Below are 19284 nucleotides of genomic sequence, written 5' to 3' on the forward strand. Positions count from 1 at the left end.
TTGGGAAGCCAAGACAGGTGGATCGCTTCAGCACTCAAACTCTTGAGCTCAAGAGTTCGAGACTAGCCTGGGCAACATGGCGAAACCCCATCTCTACAAAAAATACAAAAATTCACCAAGTGTGGTGGCACATGCCTGTACTCCCAGCTACAGGCAGAAGTGGGAGGATCGCTTGAACCAGGGAGGTTGAGACTTTAGTGAGCTGTGAATGAAACACTGCATTCCAGCCTGGGTGACAGATTGAAACCCTGTCACAGGGTCTCAATAGCAAGAGAACTAGAATTAGAAATGCAGACTGAAAAATGTGACTGAATTTGAAGAAAAAAGAAGAAAAACAATTGCTAAGAGAGTAGATTTTTAACAGTTCCTACTATAAAAAAAAATTAAGCATATGAGGTAATGCATACATTAATTAGGTCAGTTTAGCCACTCTACAATGTATACATGTTTCAAAACATCATGTTGTACAGAATATATGCAATTATTTATCAATTAAATGATAAATACATTTTAAAGACAAAAAATAAGTAATAAAAATAAGACCATCACAATGAAAAAATATGAAGAAAATAAAATGAAAAAAATGAAAGTTCCTTAATAAGAGGAAGGCTTTTGGCTGTCGTGGTCCCCTCTGGATCCCCAGTAACTGAGCAACTGCTTGTGACTAAGAAACATTTGTTGATCGAATTTGTTGGCAGTTGACATTCATGAAGAGAGTGAGAGTGGAAGAGCAACATGAAAGAACTGTTCCTGACAACTATTAGAAATAACTGGGTAGAGCTTAAGGGGGACTGAGACCCTCTATTACACAGGTGGGGATACAAGTCAGTGAAATTTGAGTTATTAAAGTGCATGTCATTTCATTTGTAATCAGGGTCAGGTATGGCGTGAGGAAACTTGAGGCCTAACACTTTACAAAGGTTCAAAAACGTCTTCTGTTGGGTTTTAGGTATTAGATAGCTAAGCTTCATATAAACACCAAGTGGGCCTTGGAAAGTGTCTAATTATAAAGAAGACCTTGGGGGTGGGGTGAGTGTGGACAAACAAGGGCTTATTCTGGCAAGTTCTCTTTGGGCTTAGCTGCTCCATTTGATCTTTGTGATATTACTTTGGAAGAAGAAAGAGGCAATAGTCATTGGTTGGGAAAAACAGGAAAAAGGAAAGATTTTTCTGTTGTTCTTCACTGTGCTGAAGGAAACCAGTTTTACTTGAGTTATTACTATTAATGTGAATTCATTTGCACCCATGCCCTGGCTAAGCATGGGGAAATGCAAGTTATATATGTCAACTATCTAGAATTTTTCCTGACATATGATAGACATTTAGTAATGTTTTTTAAATGGATGACATTCTCCTGTATATTTTTCTCCTCCTTCCTTGATCCCTGACTATGAGTTTCTTAAAGGCAAGGAGCACGGATATAGTTCTAGCTTTGTATCTTCTATGACTAGCATGCTTCTTGACACAGAATAGGTGTTCAAAAAAAAAAAAAAAAAGGTTATTCATTGCATGAGACATGATGATTAGGATATGGATTATTACATACAAATTAGTGCCACAGAAATATTTAAAAGAAATTATTTCTCCCAAGCTGATTTAATTCCATCTGATACGAACACTAATAATTTGCTTAGCTAACAGTTTTTTTTTTGTTTGAAATGCAAAAGGTAAGTTTATTCTGCCCTAGGTCTGGGATTATTATAAAACTGAGTCGGCTAGATCCAAATGAATGTGGTTTTCCTGTTTGGTTTCTTGTCATGGCTTTTTAACCTTCCTTTCCCATAAATCAGAATACAGCACAGAAAGTCTTTTTCTTCATAAGATTTGGTATGCCATGGCTACTGGTTTCAGTTTGCTCACATTTCCTAAGTAATCCCTTACCTCATTCTGGTTGATGGCTATTTTTAATAAGACCTTCATGACTTGCTGCTCTCCTAAATTAGTTTATTCATTTGTCCGCAAGTTGACTTTAAAAAGGCTCCACTTGAGGAGGCTCAAATCATTATTCATTCCATATCCTCTCTCACTTATGACAAGGCTAGACTTTGTTCCCTTTCTCTGTTCCCAGTTTTATTCATATGAACCCTCTCTGTTCCTTAACCTCTTCTTTAAGTGGAACATTTCCTCCTTTTCTTTGCCACCTGAAATATGCTCTAAACATTTGAACTGATGAATTATATTCTTGTTTGTGTCCTTCCTTCTTCCTCTATTTTCATCTCAGCCATTTCTTGGCCTCTTTGATCTACTGCTGCAAATAAGACATTGTCTCTGAATGTTTCATTCTGGAAGGTGCAGCTCTATGCTCTTCATAGTAAGCAAGGGAGAGATTCTTCACTCATGCAGTACCTGCAATGGCTCTATGCTTTCCCCATTGCATGAACCAATTCTTTTCTTTCTACGGCATGTCTTTCACTTGGTTCACAAATACTGCATGTTTTTTGATGCTTGGCAGAGTGCTAGGCATTGAAGACAGAGTGGTGATCATGGCCTTGCCAGCAAGCACTGATCTTATTTATTTAGTTTATGGACAGTCAACTCTTTCAACCATGCTATGGATAAAAGTAGTTTCAAAATTATTTTTATCTTTTTGATTGCACATGTACTCATCCTGATTAATCGTACATTGATCATACATTTGTATTTATTGATGTATAAAATTCAACAACCCTATAGTGCACTGGAGAACTGACTGGCTGGTCCATTCAAATGCGTTCATGGAATATCCACAGGGGGCCATACAATATTTGTCCTATTTTTCTTGCACACACATTTCTATTGCTTCCTGTATTCGCTATCTTTGTAGGCATCTGGAGGGCAAGGGCCAGGTCTATGTGACTTAATTTGTAGGGAAATTAGGTCAGAGGCACATCACTCTTATGTGAATGTGTTATATATTCAACAGATTATTGATTTACTGGATTTAATGAATTTTCTTTTCTCTGTGCTTTCTAAGGAAAGTAGTAACTATTAAATGAAACAAAATAAGCACAGGCTATAAAGGTTTAGCCCTAATTGTGAGGAGGCTTTAAACATGGGTTCTTCTGTGTCTTCTGTCCTTACTGATTTTCATATTCCACCCTTAGCTCAAGCTATGCATTTGATATTGTTGACTTCTCTTCATTGCTAGTTTGGGGCCTGCCTCCCTTGCTGTGAAGTGGATGGATGACACCCATTTTTTTTCTAGTTAAGCAGATTAACTGATAAGTTCTGGTGTCAAGTTTGTTGATGCTTCACAACCAGAGAGGTTTTAAACTACCTTGTCTGACAGCTGAGTCATCCAGCCATCAAGTCTTTCTATAATACATTTTTCTTTCTTATTCAGAAACTTTGAAACTATCCCTTCACCAACTCAGGGGAATGTGTGGGGCTTTATGTTTTGTTTTAGTGCCTTCCTTTTTTGCGTGTGATTTGGTACAGTAAATTATTTGAAAAATGACTACCCCTTTTTATAGGAGCTTTACAAATGATCTTCTGAGTAAATGGCCTAGTCCATGTCTCTGGGCCGATATAGAAACAGCTTTGGGCTCAGTCCACCCAAAATGGTCTGGGGAGAGAATCTCCTGAGATGAAAATGTATTTTAATTTTTTTAGTACAAGCAGGCCTTCCAAAGGTGGCAGAAAGCATGGAACTTATCTTAAAGTACTGAGTTGGTTTTAGATGTCATTTTAAAAGTAAGATAATTTGATTGTTTAAACACTACAGTTTTTTTTTAAAGTAATGCATCATAGCCAATCAAAATTCCCAAGCCAGAAAAAAATGGTTTTTCAATGTAGCCAGCCTACTTTAAATCTAGGATATCCCAGGGGCTTGGCTAAACTAGCCATGAGATTGCTCCCCAACCCCACTGTCACCTCCAGTCTTTTAAATCAAAAAGCATAAAAATGTATGGCAGCAAAGAAAGATGCTCTGAGGCATGGACTGGCCTTGACTCCTAATATGGTCAGATTGCAATTAACCAGAGGATCAGGGGCACTGTTAGGAATTTTAAATTTCTGTTTAACTCAAAAGCCTTATTTTTGTTTGAAGCTTCTTGGAGTTGAGTCTTGCTTTAAAGTGTGAATGCAGAAGTCTGCCTTTGAAAACATGGTGTGGATTACTGAAAAGATAGTATGAATGACTGAGAACCCTGGAGGTCACGGGTATCAGAATCAACCTTGTTGGGGGAAGGACTCTTTAGCTGTGTGATTTGCAATTTTTCTTCTCCAAAATATTCCTCTTTCATCTACTCCCCAAACGCCTGCAGTGCTGTCTACATTTTCACCTCTGCAACTCATTCCTTTGATTCAAGCATTGTTGCCCACTCCAGAAAGGTTCTCCTAATATACACAGAATCTAAAAGGAGCAATAAATGAAATTGATAAGACCATACAGCAAAGAAGTCAATCAGATTGTCTCCTTTCTGGATACAGGAAGGAAATGGGCAGTGACTATAGCTCATTGGGCTTTAGGGTATCTGGGAGAAGTCCTTAAAAGGAAGATTGGAACACAGGAAGGGAAAGAACACAATAAAACTAATTTCATAATATTTTTAAGAATAAGCCTGTTATGTCCATGGATCATTAACTTAAACTGTAGAGAGAAGACTGTGATGTCAGCTTGTGTGTGTGTGTGCGCCTGTGCACATGCGTGCACTGGGCGGGGGGGTGGTGGGGGGCGGGCACTTTTTTCAAAGTGCAATATAGCAAAAAAAATTATTCTTTGAGGCTGCTGCTTGTGGGATTCTAGACAGTTTAGATTTTTACCACAAATCTATAAGAGAAAGTAAGGAATTTGAAGATTGTGCCATATAAATAAAACAGGATACACTCACCATCACCCTCCCCAAGCAAATCCAAATAGAACCTAAGGTTGGGGGAAGAATGATAAATCCTCAGTCCCCACCCGCCAATATAGTCATGATAGATGTCTGATAATTTCAACCATAGTGTAGGGAGAATGGTGTTCTGTCTCTTTACCTCTCTCTTAAGAACAGAATTAGGGGATGTTTGCTTTAAATTACAAAAACCTGAGTTAAGAGTTCTTTCTGGCCTTACATGGTGGTGAAAATTAAAAAGGGTCAAAGACAATCTCACGATTAGTGAGAAAGTATACCCTTCCCACCCCCTGCCATCTACGAATCCCATTTACAAAGACGCCCCGTGTCTTTCAAAACAGAGCCCGCAAATTACTATGAAAATCTGCCCCAAGAGGCTGTGCTCAAGTAGAAGTCAGAGCCTTTGTTAGCAGGGGTTTGTGGGGGATGGCACCATAGTGAACACAGTTAAGCCTCACTAATTCCCTGAATGAGGGAAAGGCCAATCTTGATTTGTAAGAAGCTTGAATTTGAAAATACGTTTAAAGAAATGCCATGTTATTATTTCTAAAAACCTGCAGTCAAACTGCTGGCTGGGGTCTGTGCTCTGAGCTGGCTAGACTCTTAAGGCCTCAAACAAACAGATAAGGACTATAATTAGCATATTGGTCATTTGAATGCAAAGTGCACTTAGAGTGGCGCTTTAAAAATGTGTGTTAGCATACTCTCTTAGCAGGCTGTCACTTTTCTATGTTTATAGTATTAATTTGCCTAGCAACCTGCCCCCTTTCCTTTTTGGCAGTAAACTTTAGCCTCACATGTCAGAATTCGTTAAATTTTCCATATTAGCAGCCGGAATGAATAAGTAAGTGTGTGTGTGTATGTGTGTGTGTGTGTGTGTGTGTGTGTGTGGCGGGGTTTGCTGTGCGAGAGAGGTGGTGAACCACTTTTTAAAATAATTATGAACATATTGTAAACTTCTGTTCTGCTGACCTTTACAATTCATCAGTTAATTGATATTTATTTATTGAGTAGGGAATGTATTCTCTCAGATGATTAAAAAGGGTAGGAGGGGCAAGCTGTTTCAAATGCCCTTCCCTTACAAGTGATCATATCAAGTGAATATGAGATAACATTGACTGTAAGAAGTTCTTGCATTATCGCAAAAAAAAGGATTGATTATGAAGTGCAACAGGTGCTTAATTATATGAAACAACAGCACATTAAGATCTGCATCTATCAAACACATCTTCCATGGTCAGCCAATCCTGTGTGCACATATTAACTTTGTTTGTAAATTCACACTTGAGACCACTTAATTTGAAGTGTAACTGAGTTATGTTTGGGAGGAGAAAACAGAAGAGAAGATTAATACAGCTTCAGTTTTACCCAAATATTCAGTGTCTTCATTATTTTGCTGTGGACATGGAAGAAAAAGGGGATGTTGATTGCCAACTGTCTGGTAATCAGGACAGGGCTTGCAAAAAAACAAACAAACAAACAAACAAAAAACAAACCTGGGTAAAGCCTCCAAGAAGATCAAATTTAATGCTTTCTCCTTGAGAAATTTCCCCCACCCCACCCCATTCCACTTCCTGGCCTTCTTCAGACACTCAGAGACATCAGACACTGAGACAGATCAGGAGAGAATAACTACAAGCCTGTGGAAGAAAAATAGTCCTTAAGTAATGAAATCCCTAATACAGGGGTTCCCAAATTTTGCTGCACATCAGAATCTGAGGAGATTAGAACCTGAGGAGATTTTTAAAAATCCTAGTGTCCAGATTCATGCTGTCCAATTAAGTTAGAATGTCTAGGGGTAGGGGCCAAGCACTAGCATTTTATAAAAATCACCAGGTGGTTCCCTGTGCAGCCAAATCGAGAACCACTACTCTAATGCTTTCCCACTTTACATGCATTTAATTTATATTTAACCTTCCCAATTACCCTAAGAAGAAGGTGCTGTTGGATCCCTCATTTCACAGATGAGGAAACTGAGGTTCAGAGGGACTAAATAAGTTGTCCAAGGTTATCAAACTATCAAATAGTGAATCTGGGATTTGAAGGCCAGCAGTTTAATTACAGAGATTGCATGCTGAACATCTATGTAATAATGCCCCTCCTGGCTTTTGTCCTTGTATCCAGTACCATTACACTAAATTTGATATAGAACAATCCCACATCAATGTGGTGAGAGTTTATTAGACATCTGTTATGTATATCATACCCGTTTTAGTCACACTGTGAGCCTCTAGGTAGATTCCAGGAAATATGGCTAACTTCTGATCATTCAAGGAGCTTTCTAGGTAACCCTGGCTTGGTTACCATTTGTTATGGTAAAGCTTAATTAGTCAAAGACTATCAGAGAGAAGACTACAGCCCCACAAACTCAAATTTATTGTGTAGTTTAACAACTGAGTATCTCCAGTAATAAATGCAAGTAGCAAAGCAGGTTTAAGGCATCACTGGTAAGAAAAGAGTAGTCACTCAAAGGAGGTGGGGTAGTTATGGCCTTTTACAACTGCTGTGTGACCTTGGGAGAAAGTGTTTTCTGTTAACTTTGCAACTGGCTTTATCTGTGCATTCTCCCAGCCTGATCAGTGGCAGGGGTGCTTTCTCTTAGCTCAAACTGACTTTCACTCTTTCAGTTCTGGGTAAGTTTTGACTCTTTCAGGTTTTGGTCCTTTTCAGAAAGGAATGAGCCTGAGAAAAATACTGACATTCAGATCAACTATCAATAATGTTGCTCCTCTTCAGACAAGTTGGTAAAATAGTTAACGGAAAAATGTATGTAAAAACCAGGCAAGTCTGAATAAAGTCAGTATTTGAGTTAGTAGTCATATTACTAATATCAGTTTCCAGGGATTTGTCAATGTACTGCGGCTGTGCAAAATAAAATCAATATAATATATCAAAATATTGGGGGAACTTGGTGAAGGATAATGGGAACTCTCTGTACTATTTCTGTAACTTTGTGTAAGTCTTAAACTACTTCAAAATAAGAAAGCTATAAAAGATGTTTAATGGGAGAACCGGTTTGTGTTATCTAAATAAGACTTTTCTAAATTAGTCTGACTTTATGCTTTTCCATGAATAACCCAAAATTGGTTGTCCCAGTGTTCTCTTTTATGCTTCTAGATTTGAATATTGGGTAGAGTAGTGATATCAGTGGATTAGTCAACATCCATATCCACCAGGTACAGATCCCTTTGGGATTAGAAATAAAAGACCAGTTTGTTCATCAACAAGATACCATTTGAGTAGAATCTCAAAATATGTGTTAAATATCACCAGGTAGGGAAAGGAGGGAGAAAGTTGTGGTAGGCATAGGGAAGAGCAGGAGGAAAGGCACAGAGATATGAGTCAAGGCACATCAAGGAAACAGAGGAAGTTTGATACGGCTGACTGTCGGGGTATAAGGGAGGAATGGTGGGAGAAAACCCTGGAAAGATGAGTTACAGCTGGAGTGTGACCATCTGGATGTGATTCTCCTCTCTCTGAAATTAAAGAATTTAGACTTCTTTTGTAGTACTTACTACATCTGTCTTGTATCACAGTTTCCTGGGTGTATATTTTCTCTTCCCAACTAGATTCCAAGTTTCTTGAGGAGATGGGCCAAGTTTGGCTCACCTATGTAGCGTCTATAGCACCTGGATATGTGTTTTGCACTTAGTAGGAGCTGAATAAGTCTGTCCTAGGAATTTCTAATGTATCACAAAGATGCCACTGATATTCCCTCTCAAGAACATCTGGAGCCCACGAGAATATAGAGTGATGTTTTTACCTCCAGGGAAATGAAAGTTGGAAGCAGAAAAGCCCACAAGCAATTTCGTTCAATCTCTCTTTTTTGTAGGGCTTTGGTGACTGGGTTCGGCCATGCCCTGCCATCTTTGACACATAGCTCTCCTTTCCCCGGACCATGCCCATGATGATGCCCTTTGAAGAGAGGTAATGTGCCTTGCCTTAGTCAGTTTGGCATTCTACTCACACCTCCCTCTATTCAGCTTTACTGGAGAGTTGCAGAGGTTCCTCACCCCTTCACCACCTGTTCCTCACGTCTCTGAATTATAGTGGATACATGGGTTCAAGAGGGACCTGGAGAGGGTAGGTATGGAACTCTTCAAGATTGTTTCCAGGATTTGGCTGACATAAATTTTCTGAGATGATCTCCACCATTTGCCTTTTGGTGATTTGTTTTCCCTTCGCCTCCTGAGAGAAATGTTCTATTGCTCACCATTTCAGATGGTTGGGAGTGGGGATGGGGGCACTTCTGTTCCTGACAACCTCATTATGTGGTTATCAGGAGCAGACACTGCCCAGGTTGTCACGACAACCAGCAATGATTCAAAGCTTCCCTGAAAGGTCTGTATCTCCGGCAAATAATCAGCCTTTAGCTCTCAGCAGATGCTGAACTGAGCAGCCAATCACAGGTGAGCTGGAAAAACATGACTTCATAGTCCAGCCGGTCCAAAAAAAAATAAAAATAAATAAGATTTGGTTTTCTATTTACCTCCTTCATTCTTTATCCCCTAGATTTTGTTCTCTACTTTCTCCTTCTCTTTTTTCTATTTGGTAAAATGGGGAAAGCAATGAAACCAACTTTCCAAATTCAGTTCACTCTGCAGGTTGGACTTAGGTTCCAGTAGTGCAGTGATCGGGATCACGTAAGGAAGGAATATATAATGTGATCTACTTGGGAGAAAAATCAAACAGAGCATCAGCTCAATTAAACAATGTGGTTTGACATGTAGGACCATGGTGGAAGCAGGGCTAATTAAAACCAAGTCAGAGGAGAGGAACTTTCTAATTCTCATATTAATTCACCCAGAGCCACCTGGATTTAATTGTCTTCTGTTTTTCCTTCACTAACTCCCTGGTGGAAGGGAAGAGGGCAAAAGCTGGGGGCTTCAGAAAGCTCCTAAGTTCTACAGGGCAGGTCTCTAACGGGGGATAATTGTAGTGAAAGAAGGTCAGGAGAAATCCTTCATTCCCAAGCTGCCACCATTTAGGGAGCATATGTAAATGCGACTCATCAAGTCTGTTAAGGAGATGTATAGCTCAAAAATCTGCTAAATCTGCTTTTGTTCCATTAGCTGTTTGTATCCATACAACAATCCAAGGAGATAGGCAAGGCGGATTCGACGAAGGAGAAAACTAGTGCCCAGCAAAATTTGAGTCTTGTTCAGGATTTCCTCTCCAGAGGCTAGAATATAACCTGGGTTTCCTGATTTCCAGGAAAGAACTCTGAAGACCCAAGAGAATAGTAATTTCCCAGCCATGGGCTTTCCTCTTTCCCTCACCTCTGATTTTTCAGAGACCTAGGACAAGACCTCTTGGCATCTCTGATGCTCCTTGCTCTTTGCCCAGCAGGTAACCTACAATGCTGCCTGCCACAGAAGAGCTTGAGACCCCAATGATGGACATGGGGAGGCAGGCAGGAAGGGGCTCCATTGTACCAGACTGCAGTAATGGCAACAGGCTGTAATGAGCCGCCCTGAGTGAAGGAGGAGTAGGCACTGTGCTCCTAGCCAATGCTGTGCATCAGCTGCCAAACCCCAGGTTCTTTTGTATTCAGAGAAAGAGTGGGGACTTTTTCTTTTTCTTTTTTTTTTTTAGTGCAGCTGCTGTAGCAAAAGATGTGAAGACTGAGATCCACACAGACCCAGAGTCCACTACTGGGAGCAACTTCTGGTTGTAGGACTTGAGGCAAGGATGGGAAGGGAGCAAGGAAATCTGGGTTGCTTTTGCCCAGTGGGTTATTCATTACTGCCTTGCATTCAGTGCCTGCCCAGGTATGGCTCAGCTCAGTCTGGCACACCATAGCCTTGATTGCTACACCTGAATCATTGACCTGGCATTCAGACCTCTTTCAGGATAGCAGGTGTAGTTTGCTTGCTTTCGTCTTAACCAAAATAAGACTGTATTTCCTATTTCCCCTTTTAATGATGTTTCTTACAAGTAAAATATAGTACATGCTTATGGTAAAAACATACAAACAACACAGAAGTATTTAAAGAAAAGAGTTAATGTCCCCCATCATATACACATACCCACATGTCTTTCCTACCCTCTTTTATTCCCAGAGTGTCCCCTTTAGCAGTTAAAACACACATGTACACCCAATTTTTTAAACAAAAATAAAATCATAATACACGTGCTGTTCTGCATTTTTTTCACTCAAGAATGGGTCAAGGAGTGTTACTATTTCAGTACATAGGGGTTTATACACTTGATTTTTTAAGCTGATGCATAACAGTTCAAAATATGTATCTACCACATAATTTATTTAATGATTCCCTTACTTGGGCAGGAGAAAACTTTGGGAGTTGATAGATATGTCCATGGCTTGGATAGTGGTGATAGTTTCACAGGTGTATACTTACTCCCAAACTCATAGAGTTGTATACATTAAATATGTACAGCTTTTTACACGGCAATCATATTTGACAAAGTGGCTAAAAAAACAACAATTCCCTTACTGAGAGACATTTAGGCTACCTTTTACGTATTATTTTTCATTCTTACATAATATTCAGCATAACATATTTCAACATTTCTTGACATGTTTTTATGAATATATTCATAAGCAAATTCCTTGAGTTGGAATTGCTGGGTCAAGTGGCATATGCATTTTAAAATTTCATAAGTATTACCTACTTGTGCTCCCAAAAGGTTGTGCCATTTACACTCCCATCAATTGTATATGAGAGTGAGCAATGTTCCTTTTATGCAGGATTGGGATGAAACATTTGAAGATATTCATTTCAGTTTACTTCTGTTGTTACAAGCCCCATCCCGGCACTTCTCACTTCTCATGTGAATCAAGGGGCTAGTTGGATTGGTGAGACCCAGAGAAGAAATACAACTCAAGTGGCCATATAGGGTGGCAGAACAAACATAGAACTGAGAGTTGGAGACCTGGTTTCCAGGACCATCTCTGTGAAGCATTGGACAGGTAACTTCAAACCCTCGAGTCTCCATTCTCTCATCTATGAAATGCAGATCATAATAATTGTCATAGTAAACTGTTATGGTTGTTGTGAGGATCAAATGGGAAGATACAAAAGTGGTTTGTAACCTGAGAAGTAGGATACACATGCCAAGTGGTTATGATGGTAGTGTTGTAATACCCTTAAATCGAAGAACTCCCAAGCAAGAGAACAGTGAGTTGGGTGGTAAAAATGGTGAGTTGAGTGGGAAAAATTACACAGATGAAATCTTTAAGATATTTCAGATTAGAATCCCTTCCCTGAGATCTCTCATGCAGTTGCCCTATATTCTTGGAGAACAAACCATGTTGACAGTAAAGACTGCTTTCTTGTATTAAGAATAATATAGGTTATCACCCTTTCACAGGAAGACCCTAGGCTTGGGTCTTAAGTCCAGTCCTCTTTCTATGACATTACTATGCTTTAATTTGTCAATCACCTAATAGGATTTTGTCCACATACTACTTTCTATAATCACTAGGGAGAGAAGAAATACACCCATGAAACGTTTAAATAACCATATGTGGTGACTGCATAAATAGCTCTGAGTTATAGCTGAGGTATATGGGAGGATTAGAGTGAAATCGAACACCTTCTAATTAAAATTTAAATCAATAGCCTAGAAGACCCAAGTTAAATCATTAGCCAGGAAAATCCAGTTATATTTTTCTATTTCTTAAAAAAGGTTCTTGTTTGACCCAAATAAATGCATTTTACAAATCAGAGATGTTAACATTGAATAAATTACATTCATTTTGATTTGTGATTTTTTTAGATTATTTTTACCATGGTGCAAAAAAAAAAAAAAAATCAATGGGATGTGGTTGCTTATTTTTTTTACTCCAAAGTTAATTAAAAAGATATCTGTAAAATCACTGGAGTCAGAACCATCCTGATTCCAACCTATTAATCAAGGATTTGAGCGTGAGGGTGTTGGATATTTTTGCATTAAAGACAACCACCACACCAAAAAAGCTATTTTTAAAAATGCCTGATTTTTAAAAAATGCCAGTCTTACATAGTCTGTTTCTTTTACAGCAAGTATGTATTTTAAGAAAACCAGTAATACCACATTTAATTCTTAGCAGTAGTAAACTGTATCATATTAGAAAAAGCATGGACATTGGACTCATTTAGATATAAATCCCAGCTCTACCACTTTCTACAATGTTAATGTAATACTCATATATGCATTAATACATATATTTTGAATTTAGGAAAATAAAATGCAAAGTGACCCTTAAAATAGTCTGAATTATATAGTTTACTTAGTCTTTGCCTCCCTCTTTCTTGTTTTGCCATAGAGTGGATCATTGTTGTTTTTCTCAATTCCCTATATCATCACAATTTAAAATGAATTAGTCCAAAAGAGGCATCCCATTCTTCAACTGCCTGAGATGCTGAGATGTTATGTCTGGCGAATCTGTAGCGCTTTTTTTTTTTTTTGGAGATGGAGTTTTGCTCTTGTTCAGACTGGAGTGCAGTGGCGGGATCTTGGCTCGCCGCTGCAACCTCCACCTCCTGGGTTCAAGCGATTCTCCTGTCTCAGCCTCTCGAGTAGCTGGGATTACAGGCGCATGCCACCACGCCCCATTAATTTTTGTATTTTTAGTAGAGACAAGGTTTCATCATATTGGTCAGACTGGTCTTGAACTCCTGACCTCAGGTGATCCACCCGCCTGGGCTTCCCAAAGTGCTGGGATTATAGGCGTGAGCCACCGCGTCTGGTCATCTGTAGCTCTTTTGTATGACTTTTACTAAAAGGACCTGGGCAGATATATTAGTTCACTCTTGTTCTTGGAACCTATTTTGTTGGCATTATGGAGAAATTATTGCTGGATGTTATATAGTGTAGAGAAAATTGAATAAAAGCTCACTGGGAAGGGTCACGATCTATTTTGGTCATTTAAGTATGTGAGGATATATTTATCTTTATAAAAATAAATTTGAAAGTAGAAAGAAAAAGTTACTCATAATACTACTAGTTTAACCCAACTATTACAATTTTATGTCCTCTTCTGATCGTTTTCTGTAGGCATATTTTACATCATTACAATTTGAATGTCCTTGTTGTTTTGTATTATTTGACTTTTTATGGCAGCTTACTGTCTCCTTGCTGGAATTCACCATAATTTACATAACCTAGCCAAATCATGGAGAGTATGGATTTTGGAGTAGCAAGAGATTATTTTTGGAGTTAGATTTTAGAAAGCTTTGGACATCTGCAAAAATTTGAACCGAATCCTAAAGACAAGAGAAAGCTTTGAAGGTTTAAGGGAAAGGATGGACAGAGAGAATCACATTTAAACTCCATTTGAAGTAGAGTTATTTTTATTTTTTGTATAATTCCGTGCTTTTTGGAATGTGTGTACTTCGTATGCAAAAAAGTAGTTTCCCGATCTAGATTGCCATCTCTTTGAATTCCACTGCCACATCTGCCTCTCTTAGTTTTCTGTGTATTTTAGAGATTCCATCAGTTTAACCTGCCTGGCTGACAGGTGGTGTCCCAAATCGAAACAATTTTTTCCCCCGAATAAAGCGTGCCCGTGTAGCTGGACAGATTTCGTCCCCCGAAAATTCATCTGAAATCTCAATTTTCCTGAGGGGAGCAATTAAGAAAGATAAATGAACTCTCCCCTCCTCTCCATCCTGTCAGGTGCCCCTCTTTTTGGATGGCCCCACCTCTGTCTAGACAACCCTGACAGTGTAGAAGTTTCCATCTCCTCTCCCTTTCCCTCTCCATGTTCCCTCCCCTTCAGTTTTTTCCCCCTCCCAGGCGCTTCCTGCCTGGAAACAAAAGATTGGTCCCCAGTAGCCCACTCAGGGCGATTTTAGTTTTATGCTCACCATCTGATTGGCCTAGGTAAGGTGCAGAGCTCGGGTGACGTCATAGCAGAGAACGGCTAGGGAGCGGTTGCCGAGCAGGGGCTCTACCGCGGGCGGGCAGCTGTGCCAGCTAACCGTCTGGGATCTCGAACTGGGGGCTGCAGTTTTTCCCCCGCCTCGAGCCAGTGTGCGGGGGCGGGAGAAGAGCCAGGGGGAGCGGGCTGGGCCCGGGGCTGCGGCTTCGGCCGCGGGGCTGCGGCTCCCCAGCCCCGCCAGCTGGAGCTCTCGGAGGTAGAGGAAAGGTCTTGACTCGGTGGCGGATCCGTGGCAGGTAAATCCCGCGACTAACTGCACCCCGGCTAGCGCGGGGGAGGGGGTGGCTGTTGGATGGTGCTTTAAGGCTGCTGGGCAGATGTTCTGCCTTTCCGGATCCCCCTCCTGTCCTGTTTGTGCCCCAGCCTCGAGTCTCCTACGTGGCTCCCCGGAGCCCTGAGACCAAGCGAGCAGTTTGCTTGATCCCGGTTCGCGGACAAGTGGGTGTGTCAGGGCCGTTCCCAGAGGGCCGGGGCTCCTTCGCTTGGTCAAACCCTAGACTCGTTTACTGGGGCCTGGGCCACTTGAGGCAAAACCCGCCTTGAAAGCTACGTCAGCCTGTAAGTCTTCCCTTTCGCCCCCCGCCCCCCTACCCAGCCCCGGTAGCTGTGACAGCAGTTCCCTAGAGAAGGGGAGGGGGTGTGGCCATGGTCTGGCCAAGTCCAGGGCAGAACCCCCCGCCCCCTACACACACACACACACACACACACACACACACACACACACACACACACACGAGAAAAGAGAAAAAGTGACGATTTTCTTAAATGGGTGCCTTCCCCTCTTTCTTTTATTTTTGTTTATCGCCCTCCCCTTTTTTGGTGGGGAGATGGTAATAACAGGGGGACTCTTTTCTTCTCCTGTGGGGATTGGAATGATGCAATAACGTCCCCAGAAAGCTCGGGGTCCCTGGATTGGCCCTGTCTTTGTCTGGGGAGCAGTGTCATTGGGTCCACTGCCTCTCCTTCTCCCCTCTTCCCCTTAGCTCGCTGGGGGACATTGCCCTCAGTTTGTGAACTGGCTCTGGCAAGATTATTGCCGCACTTTTGCGTGAACTGAACATTTTAGATTCTTGCTCTGGCAAGTTTCCCTTCCCTAGGTGGTGGTTAAGGGGTGGGGTGGGGTGGGGGATGGTGGGAAGAGGGGGATTCAGGCAAGGAGAGAGATAGAGGCCCCACTTGTTTTTTTTTTTTTTTTTTGGTCCCACCTTTCAGAATCCCGTTCCAGATTCTAGACTTGAGGGTTCTGGGCCGTCGGTCTGTAGAAGCGAAGGAGAGAAGGGTGAGTGGCTTGGCTTTGGGAAGCATGATGGGGGCGGTTGCAGTGCTATTTTTAAAAAACGGCTTTCAGCAGGGAAGCCTTTAGCCATGTTAGTCTTGCTCCCCTCATGGTTTTGCAGACTCAAATCCAGGCCAAGTGTATGGCTGTCTGAGGTATTGGAACAGAAGGAGGTCCATTCCTGTTGGTGACAACACCGTGGCCCTGTTCTGGGATGAGCGAGGTGTAAAGGTCAGTGCGGTTTTCACTGGGCCATTTGCAAAATTTTAATTGGACAAGATCTGTGATTTGGTACTTGAGGCCTCCAATCAGGGGCAACTTTGGGCAAAGAGGCTTGATATGGTAATGAATGACTAACAGGCGGAGGCTTGGAGAGAGAGCCATTTGTAAGCCTCTGTTTCTGGATACAAGTGTCATATCCCCCAGCTCATGCAACAAGCAAAATGGGAAGAGACTAGGAGGTAGCCTGGTCAAGAGCTGACAGCCGAGAATCCTGAGGTCAGAGAGACCTTAGAATGTCAAGGAGCTGACCCTGCAAGCCTCCGGACAGCCACGTGGGCCTTGTAGGAGAGACCTGACAGGAAAAGGAGGTTCACATGCAATAGGGTTATAAGCTAGGGGACACAGGACCCTAGGGATATTCTGACTAGTTAACGATTCCCACAGGTTGTAGATTTTCCTGGTCAGAGGTGGAAATGGTATATAGAGCAAACAAGTTTGCTGAGGTCTTGGGAGAGGGTGAGTAGTGGACATACCAGGTGAGGGAAACGAGAAATAAAAAGAACTGCAGGGATGGGGAGGTGCTGACATCAGAGACTTTGCTATTTGTGTTCAGAGACTAAGCTACTAAATTAAGGTTAAAGAATGTGGCCAAGGCAAAAAAAAAAAAAAGAAAAGAAAAATCAGATCTACAGATCAGATGGAGTAGGCAGGAAGGCAGGAGCAAACTAGAAAGAGAGAGAGAAGAAAAGTCATGGCCTTACCAAGAACCCAAAAGCCCTGAATTCTCTGGTGGGATAGGAAACTTTGGTGGCTGAGGCAGCTGCAGCTCAGCCAAGAATTAGAAGGATGATTCTAGATATTTAAAATCAACAGCATCCCCACCCATGCAACTCACCGTCAGGAACCAGTAGCTTTAACCAAGAGAACAAGAAACTCAATGAGCAGCAGCCTCAACAACTGGCTCTTTCTTCCTGGGTAAGGAGAGGGGAGTGGGGAAGGACAGTGTCCCAAAGGGAAGTGGAGGCGCTATCAATCTGGCCTAGACAGGTAGGTTGACTGCTTTTACATGGGTGGGTTGGGGCCTGGTCTGGGACCCTTGCTCAAAAAAAAAAAAAAAAAAAAAGCCCTCCCTCTCAGGATCCCTGGGGACCCTGTGCGCGCAGGGAACTGTGTAAAACCTTTACTTTGGAAGGTAAGTGCAGCAGTCTAGGCATCTGGGGCATAACTTAAGCCTCCGCTACGCGTCCCCCACCCCCACCCCCACCTGACGGGGTCTAGGCGTTTCCCTCTGCAGGGCCTGGGGTGGACTGTCTGCCAACTCGGCACTACACAGCTTCTCCAGCAGGGGGCGGAAAAGGGCCTGCAGCGACGCGCAGAACCCGAATCCTCCATTTCAGGTGTGATGCTTAAGCCTCGGATCAACTAACAGCCACACATTTAAAATCTCATTTAGGGTTACCGGAGGACCAAATGAACCTCCGGGTCTGGCAGTCTGTTGCCATTTCCTCCCAAATATGCGTCGCTTCCTACCGCGCTCCGTGGCTTTGGAAGGCATTTGCATTTACATGTGCGGTGATTATTTGAGTCACTAATACACACAGCCTAACCAGGAGTTTAATTGGAAATGTTAATCAATGCAATAGATCTGTGTCTGAGTTCCACATTTGGTCAATTATCTGCAGGTTGGAGCAATCTGTGCTAAACCCAGGGGATGCAATGAGGAGCAAAACGGTGCAGCTACAGCTGGGTCTGAGTCTGGGAAACATAATGGGGAGATGGACTTTGAAAACTGGAAAGAGAGTAACAATTTACTGGTGGGAAGAGGAAATCATTAGAAAGGTGTGGTCACAGAGAGGCCTGATTGCTGAGATGGAATAGGATGGCCTTGGAACCCACATGGTGGAGAGGGAGGCCAGAGTTTTTCTTTGAGGTTGGAAGGGGCTGAATTTGGAGAGTGAAGATTTTTAGGGGCCAAAGGACCAGGAACTGGGGTGGAATGAACCCTGGGAGTCAGAAGTCAAGTGTTCTGGAGGGGTAGGGTCTGGTCTGGGACTCCCAAACACACTGTCCCAGACAGTGACAGTTTGGGACCCCGGTTGTGTTTAGGGGTTCCAGACAGTGTGTTTGCCCCTCTCTAGGCCTCAGTTTCCTTGTCTTTCAAACGATGAAGTTGGCAGTAGTTGTTCTATAGGGTGGTCCATTTATTCTTGGTAATGAAGACAGGTCCACTAAAGTATAGCCCTCTTCTTTCCCTGTCAGAAAAATTACCCCTTCTTTTTTGTATGCCCTCCAGTTTTGGGGAAAACAATACAAAACAACCCACAACCACATATATTTCATCTCTTTCAACAGTGTGGCTTTACTTTTACTTCAGATGAATGGGGAACAGGAGGGAAAAGAGAAGTCCAAGTTAATAATCTGCTAGGGACCCTATAACCAAGCCCCTGAAAGGTTCTGTGCGGGGGGGTCTCACAGACCTGAGGGGATGGGTGGGTGGCATATATTCACTAGTGGCCCTTACTCCCTAACTCAATCTCAAAACAGAAAGTCTTGGTATGAAGGTGAAGGAAAGGCCTGGCTTAGGTCATATATCCTTTTCCTTCCTATATCTCCCTCTGAGCCCCAGGCACTTTGTGGAATTCAGCACCTTAAAAGAAACACTATCCTTAACAATCAGCACAATAGTGCCCTCTAGTGACCTCAATGGGAACAATTTTAAGATCTCCCCCTGCATCTCAGGGCCCAACCTGATCGCCAGTGCCCTTGTGCAGTGGTTACTCCCTGTGGAGAAGGCTCCCAGTGCTTCCAACCAGCCTGACAGAGAAACTCAGCCAGCCACCATTTCCTGCAAGTCCTTCTCCTTGCATATACGGATGGGGCTGGGGGTTTACAGAGGGAGTCAGCTCCCCATAATTTCCTCCCCAGTGCTGTTTCCTTTGGGCCTGAAAAAGGTTCCAAACCTCCTTTCCTAGACATCTTCCGTGCTGAGCAAGACACTTGGCACGGGAAGGCTCTATGGTAGAGAGAGTAGTTGCCCATAGCTTCCACCTACCCCCACCACCAAGATGGCAGCCCTAGTCCCC

The 19284-nt window shown here is 42.1% G+C and overlaps 1 protein-coding gene across 14 annotated transcripts in view; it reads left to right on the top strand.

The window, feature by feature from the left end:
- The window catches only part of PAK3 (p21 (RAC1) activated kinase 3), a 285356-nt gene that overhangs the window by 145111 nt on the left and 120961 nt on the right, over window positions 1-19284 (top strand). For 8 of the 14 annotated variants that reach the window (XM_015128019.3, XM_015128021.3, XM_077989654.1 and 5 more), the window contains exons 1-3: window positions 14715-14939; window positions 15916-15982; window positions 16101-16210. The exons of 4 other annotated variants lie outside the window; for them this stretch is intronic. The gene's annotated coding sequence lies outside the window, so the exon portion shown is untranslated. Of the gene's footprint in view, window positions 1-14714; window positions 14940-15915; window positions 15983-16100; window positions 16211-17466; window positions 17599-19284 lie in introns of those variants that run through there. 2 more of the 14 variants (XM_077989663.1, XM_077989658.1) reach the window with 1 other exon arrangement.

Source organism: Macaca mulatta, chromosome X, assembly GCF_049350105.2.
Source record: "Macaca mulatta isolate MMU2019108-1 chromosome X, T2T-MMU8v2.0, whole genome shotgun sequence".
NCBI classification, from domain to species: Eukaryota; Metazoa; Chordata; class Mammalia; order Primates; family Cercopithecidae; genus Macaca; species Macaca mulatta.